This window comes from Taudactylus pleione, unplaced genomic scaffold, assembly GCF_031769625.1.
Source record: "Taudactylus pleione unplaced genomic scaffold, aTauple2 ptg000162l, whole genome shotgun sequence".
NCBI classification, from domain to species: domain Eukaryota; kingdom Metazoa; phylum Chordata; class Amphibia; order Anura; family Myobatrachidae; genus Taudactylus; species Taudactylus pleione.
In genome coordinates, this window is record NW_028284564.1 from 6,459,625 (window position 1) to 6,472,056 (window position 12,432).

The 12,432-nt window shown below is 39.1% G+C and overlaps 1 pseudogene; it reads right to left on the reverse strand.

The window, feature by feature from the left end:
• Positions 1 to 1,582: 1,582 nt before the first annotated feature.
• Positions 1,583 to 12,432, reverse strand: part of LOC148521446 (uncharacterized) — a 76,832-nt pseudogene continuing 65,982 nt past the window's right edge.

Genomic DNA, 12,432 nt, shown 5'->3' on the forward strand with positions numbered 1-12,432 from the left:
GTCTGTTCACATTTATATTCACATTTTATGCTCTGGGGTAAACACTATCACTACTAGTCACTTACATTGATTTATACACATATTCCTTTTATTTTTATTATTTTTACTTTTTTTGTAGTATTATCTGTATGTTGAGAAAATAATTTTTAGCTCAAGTGTGTATTATAATATGATGATGCTAGTTCCCCAATATTAGCTTTGTACCTTGTAGTTTAGTGGTCGCCCAGAAGTTTAGTCTCTGGAAGCTGACACAAAATGGAGATTATGCTTTCAAATGTCTTCTCATGCATATTTGGCTCTACTGGAGGCCCAGAAGTTGGAATGTTTCACCGTTTTCAGAAAGAATGGAGAAGTATTCATAAAAATGTTTATAGTGCAGTGGATATTGCCCTCTTCCAAGATCCTGTATTAAACAGATTACGACAGGAAATGTTAGAATATTTAACAAATGCACTGGAAAAACTGCAACCAAGAGACAATTATCAAGAGCTTTTGCTTTTATCTTTTTTGTTTCTTGGTGGTAGAAAACCACGCTCGATGAATGGGTATAGGTATTTACACTCTGAAAGTATGTCTATTTCGAAATCAGTTCCAGTTAACACCTAGAAAGACAAAAAATATGGTGAGTTTGGCTTTTTTTGTAAGTGTGGTTTATGTAAAGTATTGGAATGAAGCTCTATTAGGAGTTAGAGCACCATATAATGACATTGAGCTCTTAAATCTCCTAAAAATCTACCCTGATGTAACAATTGGTAAGAAAGCTTACATTGTCTTTACCAGACACCTCTGGTTTCTTTCTGAACACTTGGCAGCTTTAGCATTTTTTGACAAATGCCTACGAAAACCCCCAAAAAATGGTAAAAAATCTGAAACGTCCACAGCTACCCGATTTTCCACGACGCATTCAACTATCTCAGGATGCAGATATAAGTCTTGAAAACTTCAATATAGGGTGACCCCTAAATATTGATTGTTTGGAAAATGTTTTGGTGTACTACCCATTGATGTACTAAGATATAAAAATAACCTTGTGGAGAAAGAAAATTTGAATGTTTTATTTTTTGGACCATCCTAATGTATTTGCATGTTCAAGGCCCAGATATTGCCCAGAAACACCCATTTTCATGGAAACTGTGGTCCGTCGATGGATGATCAATTTATAATCACTAGTGATATCCATACATGTGTGTATGTCTGATCTGGTGCATAAGCAATCATCAATTTCTTAGTTTAGCACATGCACAGTATACTGTTTTTATAGTATATGCTCTCATTTAATCCCCAAATTATCATTATTTATCTTTTTATTTCAATTTGTTATTTTCATTAAACAGCTTCTGGCTCACTGACAGAGCAAATATACCTTTGTGAACTCTCCACTGTGGTCCGGTGTCTATCTTCATCTGGGCTCCTGTGCTTTCCCTGCTTATAATAAAATTACACCATCACATGTCTCTCAAAAACTCTGCTGAACCACTAGAATGTCCTCTCCCTCTCCTCTTCTTCCCACTCTGTATATCCTACTACTCCTGTTGTATCCTTGTCTCTATCTACTCTGTGCCTAATCTTCTCCCATAGCCAACTATCCTGGTTCTACTCCATCCAACCCATATGCCCTGTCTTTATCGTCTCCTATCTCCTCATCATAGATACTAGTGTTATCAACTCCAACCCCAACTCCTATCTCATTTCTATCATCGTGCAACCTATTTTCTAGGTTTCTGCGAATAACAAATAAAAAAGAAAATAAACAACAAAATAGTGTCATTCTGTTTGCAGAGTTGGAATATTATCAATGATAGTGTATTTTTACCTGTGTAAAAGAAAATACACACATAAATAAGCCTTAACCACTCTGATCTGTAACCACTTTTTTTAGGAAATTATATTCCATAACATGATCATATGCATGTAATAAGAAAAGATCCAGTATAGTAAATACACTATTGTGTCAAACAACATAATGAGTCTGTCTACCAAAAGTACATTTATAACTGTATTTATCTATTGCTCTATAGAGTGATTGTTGTCTTGTGGTCCTCAAATTAAATGGCGCATCCCTAATCTTGCAGGGCCCTATATATATGGAATGATTTTTTGGGGGGCTTTTTTGTCAATAGTGAGGTCCTTAAGCGATTACAGTACTTAACTTGCAGGTAAAAACTTGGGCAAGCTAGTGCGCGTGTGCCTCTATCATTCCATGCAGTTGTGAGTGGTAATTACTGGAGAAGGATCTCCAAGAAAAATATTACATTTAGGCTACAGTGGTATAATGCCATCTAAAGATAATGGGCCTGATTCAGAGCTCGACGCAATTAGCGCTCGCTCGTCCTGAAAATAGGGGTGGCTATTCAAATCAACCGTTCGCTGTTTGCGGTCTGTTCACGCCTCTAGGTCTGAACGAGCGAACAAAACTTGCGGTCGTTTTTTGGGAAACTACTCCCCCTGGCCGCTCGCATACTACGTCATGTCCGCTATTTATTAGATTAATCGAGTACACAAGACCAGGGTATGAGCTGCTCGCTATTCTTGTGGTTGGTTTTTGCTACCACAAGTTTGCGAGCAGTTCTGGCTATAAAATAACCCAGTGACGTGCTCAATGACGCTGCTGTTTTAATTATGCACACCCATAAAACGCCCGTTTTGACCTTTAAGCACGCCTGCGATCGGATCTCCACTCCCCGTTTTCAAGCACCTTCCCCTGTTACCACCCACATACGCCTCATTCTGTCACTCAAATTATCAGGCATTCGCTATTTTGCGAGCACATGAATTTCGACCGCACTGACTGGTTCGCGCATGCGTATAACGATCCGTACGCATGCGCAGTTGGGCAAACATCGCTCGGAGCGAACGAGAGGCCGCTTACGAGCGGCTCTGAATCAGGCCCAATGTTAGCTAAAGGCTCCAAACTTGGTAAAAGGGGAATTTTTCCAGTCCCCATAGAAACCTACAGTACAGTGTCTTGTTTTGTGAGTGTAAGGAAGAAGACTGCAAATATCGCTAATATCTGCTGTGGTACCCCCTTGTTAAATAACCACATTGCTTAAAAATGTCTGAAAAATTCCTTTTTTGAGGGGCCCTTCTTTCTTCTGCCTTTCATTCAGAGTTGTGACCCAGTGATGGTTACACTTGCAAAATAATTGCATTGAACAATTTTAAAGACACTTATAAAAGTAAAGTTGTGGTGTAGCTAAAGGCATTGGAGTGACACCTTTTACAAGTGACCAGGCACATTTCTTTCATCTGTGATAAAAAAAAAAGACTATCCAACTTTAACTATAAATTATTTAATGTTTTAGATCTTCTGCATACAGACAATAGTTTCAAAAGATGTCAGAAAGGTTACAAATGTCATACATTCATCAAATTTCCAAGGGAATGGTGATTCTTTTAAATATATCATGAATTTTTGCACACCTGCTGCTACAGTACATGTTCTATATTTTGTGCATAAGTAAAACTTATCTCTTCTGATTCATCCTTTATTTCTTCAAGCCTTTTATTAAGAACCATGATTAGATTATTTTGTCCTTCAACCTTTCAACCACAATAATAGGATCCCATCCTACAGCAGAGCTCTTTCTGTTTCTAGGAATTTGATTTCTATAGGCATCTTTGCAAAAAGTCTTTACAGAAGTTAGTGTTTTAAATTCAGTTATTATTGTGTGACCCCTCATTTTAACTTATATCTATATGCTAACATAATCTTTAATGTCCCAGTCTTTAGATTTATGTATATAGACATTTTGTTACAACCCTAACCAACTGATCTGTACTCAATATATTGTTCAAGACATGTCCCTAATAGTCTGGTACATTAAAATTTGACGGTCTGGGAGGTTGTCCTGCTCCAAACTAGTGCTGATATTGGTTACGTCTCTAAATAGTTTCTATATTGATGAAGAAGTCCCCAATCTATGTTGGAACAGGATGGGTGCAGCCTATAAAACAATAAATAATATACAAATATCAAATAAATAAATTTGAACCTGTTTGGACAGCTGCTACCATTTTTGCAACTTAAAATGACACTGTAGCTGTTTATAGTGTTTCAATATTGTTGTATATTGCTTTGAAAATATGGAGGTGATTCAGAGTTGGACGGAGTTGCAGTATCGGATGCCTATTTTATCTCAGCCTCTACTGTTGAAGACCTGCTATAAAATAATGTAATTATTAAGAGGATTAATTCCATTGTTCTGTAAGCAAACCAATAAAAGGGAGACTGCTGGTGTTCCTTTACTTTTGGTTTTTTTTTTGGATTAGAGGGAATTTTGTCATACACTTGATCTTTTATTTGTGCACCAAGGTTTGATTAACCCAATTTAATTATGTTATGTATGCTTTATATTTATTATATGTTTTGTGACTTACAGCATGAACTTCTAGGATTACAGCCCCCAACAAACCTACAAACCTATTTGAGTTGTCTACAATTGAACTCTTTGATAAAGCCTCCTCTAACGGGGGTTAAACTAGTCAGAGAATATACACTGATTCACAGATACTTATTATACCATCTGGATTGTGCCAAATTTTCTTGATATCTCCTGGAAATGTGCTGGGGTACATTTTTTATACTTCCCTCTCCGAAGTCCCGCGTTGGCTGTAGCAGTGCTACACAAAACCCCTGGCGGCCATTTTTCCAGCATTTTATACATGCGCAGTAGAGAAATCGCCAGGAATATGGTTGCTGCGCCATCTTCCCGGGGACCTGCGCCTGCGCAATAGACTATGGGCACAGACTAGTGCCCAGAGACTACTGCTTTGTCAGTGCACAGCCGGCCGCTGGGGAGAGCGGAGGGGGCCTTGTATGGGGAATTAACACGGGCTCCCTCCTCACCTAATATGCACCTGTTCTTAGTGCTGTATGGCATATGAGTTATACTTACCGGATTGCCACATAGATGTTTGCTGAGCCTGAGACTGGTTCAAGTAACCGGTTCATCTGCCTACCTGTGAGAGGGGCACCGCAGTGCTAAGTGGCTGGGAAGCCCGAATTTATCAGATGAGTACTGATACAGGTGTTGGACCTGGGAACCTTTATTTTAAGCCAGATGCTCGGTTTATTAAACAGCTACTTTTCATTTGCTGGTCCAATGATATGTTTCTGGGATTTGAAGTTCCACACTGCAGATTATAACTTTTGGGACTTTATATATAAATTATATTGGAATTTAGAATTGGACAATCCTGTGAGGCTATACTGTAATCTCATATATTTTTCTTCAGCATGATGAACTGTAATTAAGGGCTACACACGTGGAATGATATATTAAAACTATACATACATTTATACATATATTTATTATATTGTGTTTGTTTTTTACAATTGATATTAAATTTATACTATTATTATTAATAATGTGTCTTGATATTACTAGTGTTCTATAACCTTATTTAATGTATATTTTATCAGTGCAGTTCCATATCTTTTTCTTCTTACAATGAAAAAATAAGCTGATTACTTTTTTAGGGTGGTCGGCAGCAGATCTTCATTTATTGGGCAATAACCATCCATCATTTTGTTGAGTGTGTGTATTTGATGGATGTCTAACATTCAGGTCCAAATGAAGGTGGTGTGGCCTAATCATAGGAGGCATGGTATGCTGGGGAGGGGGGTGCTGTGAGCCCCTCAGCCCGATGCATAGCCAGTGGGGGGCGCAATCAGTGTGATCAGTCCCCCAATAGGCATATGAGACTGCTGCGGCAGCCCAGTACACAGCAGCGTGTGCTGAGTTGCTGTGATGTAAGAGGGAGGGCAGCACCAGACACGGGCCCCTGCCAGGACCCTCCAGCAAGCCTAGGTAATTAGTACCCACCCCCCCTCCTTTAGGCACCCCTGCTAACATACATGATACATACAGTATGTGAGCGGTGCAGAGGTAAATTAATCTGTAGATGCCATCAACTCAGCATATGGGGGTCTTTTTATAACTTTTCTATACCTTTTATGTGGTAACTTTATCTTACTTTTGAAAGATGTGTTTAACATCTTACAATAGTTTATTTTTTATACATTTTCAATATAGCATACACATATAAAATATATTGTGTTTCGCCTTTTCCCCTTTTATTTTATTTTCCGCAGTATATTTTAGATAATAAGTAATTTGTATTTGAAAGTAAATGAAAACAAAATGATGTCAATAATTATTAAAATTAAATTCCATTCAATAAAGCAAGTAATTGCTACTGTTTGTCATCTTTATATCCAGGACCATTGTCTGATTTTGAGTTGAAGAAAATAACCTGCCATGAGGACACCTCCTTTAATTTAAACAATGCTATTTCGAAAATGCAACATTCACTGTAGGTAAATACAAGCAAACTGCTGTTCAAACATCAGACATGTAGAAACTATAATAGCAACTAAAGCAAACAAAGCAGAAAATGGCCTACAAGATCGCATATAAATATCAGCCTAACCATCTCTCCTTTATTTCCTCTTCAGCAGTTCTGCTTCATGCTAAAGAGTGGCTTCCTGTGGCTATTTGTCCCAAAGAATCAGAGAAAGAGGGAAAAGAATCGGATTTAATCCAAGCAGCCTGTAGATACTAAGAGGCTCCCAGCAGGTGCCACTTTAAAAAAAAGCAAACAGCTACCCATGAGATATATCCCATGACCCTTGAGGGTCATTTTGTTTGGCTTTAAACAAAGCATAAGGGAAGTGATTTGGGGGAGGAAAACCACATGGAAAGAGCTTACTGCTTTTAAAGATTGGAGCAGGATGATTGTTTATCTTGCTTGAAAGTAAATTAAAACATGAAACTGTTACACAATCTTAAAACTCAATCTTATAACTTTGTTTAATGCTTACTAATGTTACTTTACTTACTGTGATAGAAGACCAAAGAAAAAAGCACTATATAATACTAGACTAGATTACTGAGAATGCTATTAATCTCAGATACTGTGACTATGGAACTGATACAGAGGTGGACGCAGTGGCCAATGCTTGCAATGTTTTGTGTACTGAGTATGTGTCGGAGTCACACTGCACATGTGTCCTAATGATTAGCGCCGGGGAACACAGTAAGAACTTGGATGTAGAGAAGTAGTATTTGAATGGGTGTTTCTGGGTGGTAACAGGGTGGCTATTCAGACGCATGTATGTTGCGGTCAGTTACTGCAAATTTTTCCCGCAGTTGCAGTGATTTCAGTGGCCATTTTCAGAGGGACATACTGAGTAACCATAGGCTTGCTCTAAGGTCTGATGGTGCAATGGATGTGAGACCGATGGTGCCGATGGTGTGACTTGGCGGATTAGAAATGCAGCTAAATAAATAAATTTGCAATTGCACTGCGTAAAAAGAGGATTAGCATCCACCTCTGAATCAGGCCCTATATTATTTGGCAATACACTGCCACTAATATTGTACATAGCGGCTGATTCAGCAGTGGACAGAATTGCACAGCAGCACAAAAGCGGATTTGCATTTCCCTCCTGCTAAAATTCAAATGCTGCAGGAGGCATCTGAAGTGAAGAGACGCTGCCTGTCAGCATCTGCAATCCAATTTGGCAGCCTGGGATAACCATCACAACCAACAGCCAGCTGGGCACTGGCCAGCTGAGTAAGCCTCAGCTTATGAAGGCTGGCCGGCTTGCGAGGCCAGGAAGTCTGCATCCATGGATGCAGATGGCACTTCCGAAAAACATAGGCGACTCGCCCCCATTTCCGGAAATGCGGCTGTACCCGCCCCCGCATAGACCATCCCTGCTTGTCAATTAGGCAGAGGCATAGGGAACTTGCGTGTGATCTTGCAGGAACTACGCATGCATAGATTCCTGAAAATTGAGAGTCTGCATGAGTAACTCCATCTGCGTCCTCTGCTAAATCAGCCCCATAGTGCTGTGATACCACTACGAGCTGTAGTTCCCCTAGTAGAATTGTGTTATAAAAAGATTCAAGGCAGAAAATTGGATTAATATTAGTTCTATTACGAAGACTGTTTTACCTTTTTAGTGCTTCCTTTCTCTGTCTCTGCACCCCACCCCCGTGCTATTTTTATTATATGTTTTTTTGTTAAAACAGACCTTTTTAACAACTGAAAGTTACACTCCACCATATAATTCACTGAAATGACAGCCCACATGGATCCTTTCCAATCTCCCACACAAGAATAAAGACAGTCCATAAGGATCATATCCTATTACCAACAAGGATCTATCCACAACATATAAAGATCATGACCAATTCCCTAAACTAAGGAAATGATAAATATACTATACTTACACTGGGGGTAGTTTAATTTAAACACCTGCAGAAATAGGGAGACTATATATATATAAATATATACATATATATATATTTTTTTTTTTTTTTTTTTTTACTATATATATATTTTTATACTTCCTTCAGTTATAACACTTACTACATGGAAAGCACTGTTTATTAATTTCTATATGTCAACAACACAGGAAAAGAGGGCATCAATAACAAACAAGATGCATTGTGGGCAAGATAATTTGCATATATGCAAATTACCTTGCAAATAGAGCCTTGTGATTGATGTGTTGCTTGCACTCTTGTCCTGCATGTTTGACATAAGGTATGTGGTGGGTATTTTGGGGGAAGAGATATATTAGAAAAAGAAAATGTTTTCTCTCTAATTTTAAATGTTTCTGATAGAAAGGGACAAATAAGAAGCCTGATACACACTCACAATCAATGGAAGACACTGGTAAGAGCAGAGGAGACAGGAGTCCAGGGATGATGGCTGATTGCGGGGCATTGGGCAGAGGAGACAGGAGACCAGAGATCATTTGCTAATGGTGGCAATGGCGAGGGCCGTTCAGGCCAATAGGAAGATACACCCCTGCAGGTCAGAGCTGCTGTAATTGTGCATGAGGGGCCGAAGTTCTCCAATGTTACAGATGTATATGCAGGACTGCAATGTGTTTCTGATGTGAGAAAGCAGCAGTGGGCATCTCTATGCTGGCTTAGCAGTGGCAAACATTAGCATATTTTCACAGCTTCACTGCATGTGTAATCGCCGATGTGATCACAATAGGGATCACATGCTGAATCAGGCCCTCAGCTGCTTAAAAACAGATTATTATTTTTTACATAGTTTTTTAGTTTGTGAAACAAGACAAATCTAAGACAGAGGAATCACTATGGTGTGATAGCAACAGCTTTCCCCATTTGCTTTAACATTACTTTGGCTCATCATACCCTCGCTTTAGAAATTAGTTTACTGGTCAGAACACTGTAGTGTTCTGAAATGCCAGTGTAAAGTTGCGTACACATGGAACGATCTGTTCAGCGATCATTATCGCTGAACGATCTCCCTTGAATTTCTCGGTGTGTTGGATGAATGGTATCATCCATCCACACACAAAAGATATCACCAACGATGAATGACCATTGATCGCAAAGCTCTATGGAAAGTGTACGATATCGACCAGATTGGCTTGCATGTATGGCCGACCAACGATATCGTTATCGTCCATATGGGAACGAGCATCGTTGGTTGTTCATTGGTCATTGGCTGCATAAAAATGAATGATTTAATGATGAACGATATCATTATCGTTCATTGAAATCATACCATGTGTACGCAGCTTTACATCCCCTTAGCTTTACAATTTGTAATGGCTGTATATACTATTAGGTTATGGTTTGTAAAAGTGCCTAGTTAGTATTGTTCTATTTAGCATCTTGTTTACCAGTTGTCATATGCCATATTTCATCCCTGGCCTGTACCTTAAAGCAAGTGTTTCATTTCTGAGAGAATCATGTTCAAGAACATAGCTGAGACTTGTATAATGCATTCACAGAAACACCTCCACATTTGAAATGCAGATTGTAGTGTGATATTTTCACCTACATTCACATTGTGAATTTAGGGAATATCACAGGGATTTATCAGAAATCCCCTGCAGGGATAGAGCTTGCGATTAAGCTTTGTCCCGGCAAATACCATCCTCAGCCTTACAACTGTGTTTTTTGCAAAAGATACAGTGAGAAGCAGCCCACGCATGAACGACCAGCTCATCATACAAACCCCCCCTCGATCGCCCCTCACCCCATGTTCCCCTGTGATCACCCCTGCAACCCCACCCGCATATTTACTTACCTCTGGTGATCGGTGCTCAGTGATGTCCTTCGGGGGCTCCAGTCAGCTGGTCTCCCATCCTGCACTGTGATAAGTAGGGTTTGGAGTTGAATTTTAGGAATTCTACTCCAAGTGCACTTCACCCCACTCAGAATAAAATGATCTGCTACTAAAATTTTCACTTTATTATTTACTGATATTGATAAATTTATATGAAGCATCATGAATTAACCTTATTTATCACAGATACATTCTGGTGAAATATCATGCAAATTTGTAGAAGAGACCATTTTGCCGAGGTGAGAAGTTCCAGCTATAAAATTTTGAAGTTCTGATTTTGTTTTGCACTTTGATAGGTTTTTATCCATGTACAGTAAGTTATTTTCTAAGAGTAGAGCTGTGCCTTGGGGCAGTCAATTCTTATGGTCTATATGGGTTATTGCAGGAAACACCTAAAGCTAAATTTTGAGACCAACTGCCCAGTGAGATGAATATTTTGTAGTTTGGAAAAAATATGCTCACATATAAGCACAGGTATCTGCTATAGTAAAACAATTACTATATTTGGGACTGAACCATTTTGTATGGGGTAGACAGGGTCAATTTGGAGGGTCTGTATTAAGATACAGTATATATTTCAGGTACATCACTGACAGATTTGCAATGTTCTGGATCCTAGAACATTTAAACCCATCACTGTTCCACATGTGTACTGTGAAATAGTTGCATGGTTAAGTTAATAAACATTTCATAATGACTGGTTTGCACTGAACATGTACTACAAAAAACTGTCCAATATGTTTTTTCTAATACTTTTCAATTTTACTACTCCTATTTTCAAAGTAGAAAATACTTAAAATATTCAAAAAGAAAACAATGGAAGGTGTTACTATTGCATTGCTCATTTTCTGTAAATGGACAACTAAATTGGCAAACTTTACCTTTTAGGGTAACAGGGAAATAATATATTATCTTAAGAATAATGCATATGTCTTAACCTGGGTTACACACAATATGATGGTGTGACCAACCGATGTGGCAAGTGATGTAAAATACATTGTGCATGACATACACACTGCACTCTCCACTACGATGATGCAATGTATCTTTATATTGTCCATTTAACTATACTGCATCGTTCAGTGCATCATACCAACTCACGTGCAGCACAGCAGATGGGACGGCATCCGGGAATGACGGATTGAGCGTACACCCTATACAATGTGCAAAGCTATAACTAGACTTTCTGGTGGCCTGGGAAATAAATAACATTGGTCCCACCTCCCTATTTTAGGGACATAAGATGTGTGCCCAAAAAAGGGCAGGGCCTTATGGGGATGGGGCATGACAAATCTGATTTGTTCCATTTAATGATGAAGGGGTACTGATACAGTTATGAATCCAATGGCTGCATTGATGATACACAATAATGATGCAGTATAACTCACCAGATCTAGATGCAGGAGAGCACTGGTGAGGCTGCACCTGCTGCAGGATTTGTCTGCCAGAAAAGCTGTGCAAAAACCTAGTTCCGGCAGTATAGATCACTTACTAAAGGTATAGAAAGAATGCTATTTGTAGTGTCTATGCAGCAAATATTAGCGTCGGGGAGGTCAATGTATGTACCCTGCGCCGGCAGACGTAATCACTGTCAAAAGTTCTTGAGGTGTGCTGGTAACAACTGGACTGGGAATTGGTGGCTGTTGTCAGGGCTGCCATCAGAAATTATAGGGCCCAGTATTCATGTTACAGACAGGGTCCCCTTTATCGAGCCCTGGTGCCCAGAGAAAGCACATGCTTTGTATGATGCCTTTTCCCACATGACACACACATACATACAGTATATATGTACATACGTATGTCCGTACATATGTATGTACATACATACAGAGATACATACAAACATACATGCAACATTTATAGACCATCTATACTTTAAGAACACTCCATGAAAATGGATTTGAACACCAATCCTCTTATACCACATTCATGCATTTAACTTGAGAGCTCATTGCCATTCAGTTACATTATCCTTTATTTTAAATCACATATTTCTTAGCAGTCATATCCAGGACTTGAATGTCACATTGATGGGCAGGAAGACTCCTGTAAGTATAGGAGAATATGTACACCTTCAGTTATAAACTCCTTTAATTAATACTCACGTCTCTGTCATACCCTGGTCTCGAACCCATCACCTCTCATATTGCAGTCAAACACCTTGCACATGAATGTGCAAGAATGTAACTGAAGGTGCTGGGGAGTCAGCCAGGGAGGAGATAGGGGTGGCCGGGAGATGCTGGGGATAAAAGAGGAGGAAACTACAAGTATGAATGATTATAAACAGAAAATTGACAGGCATCACCC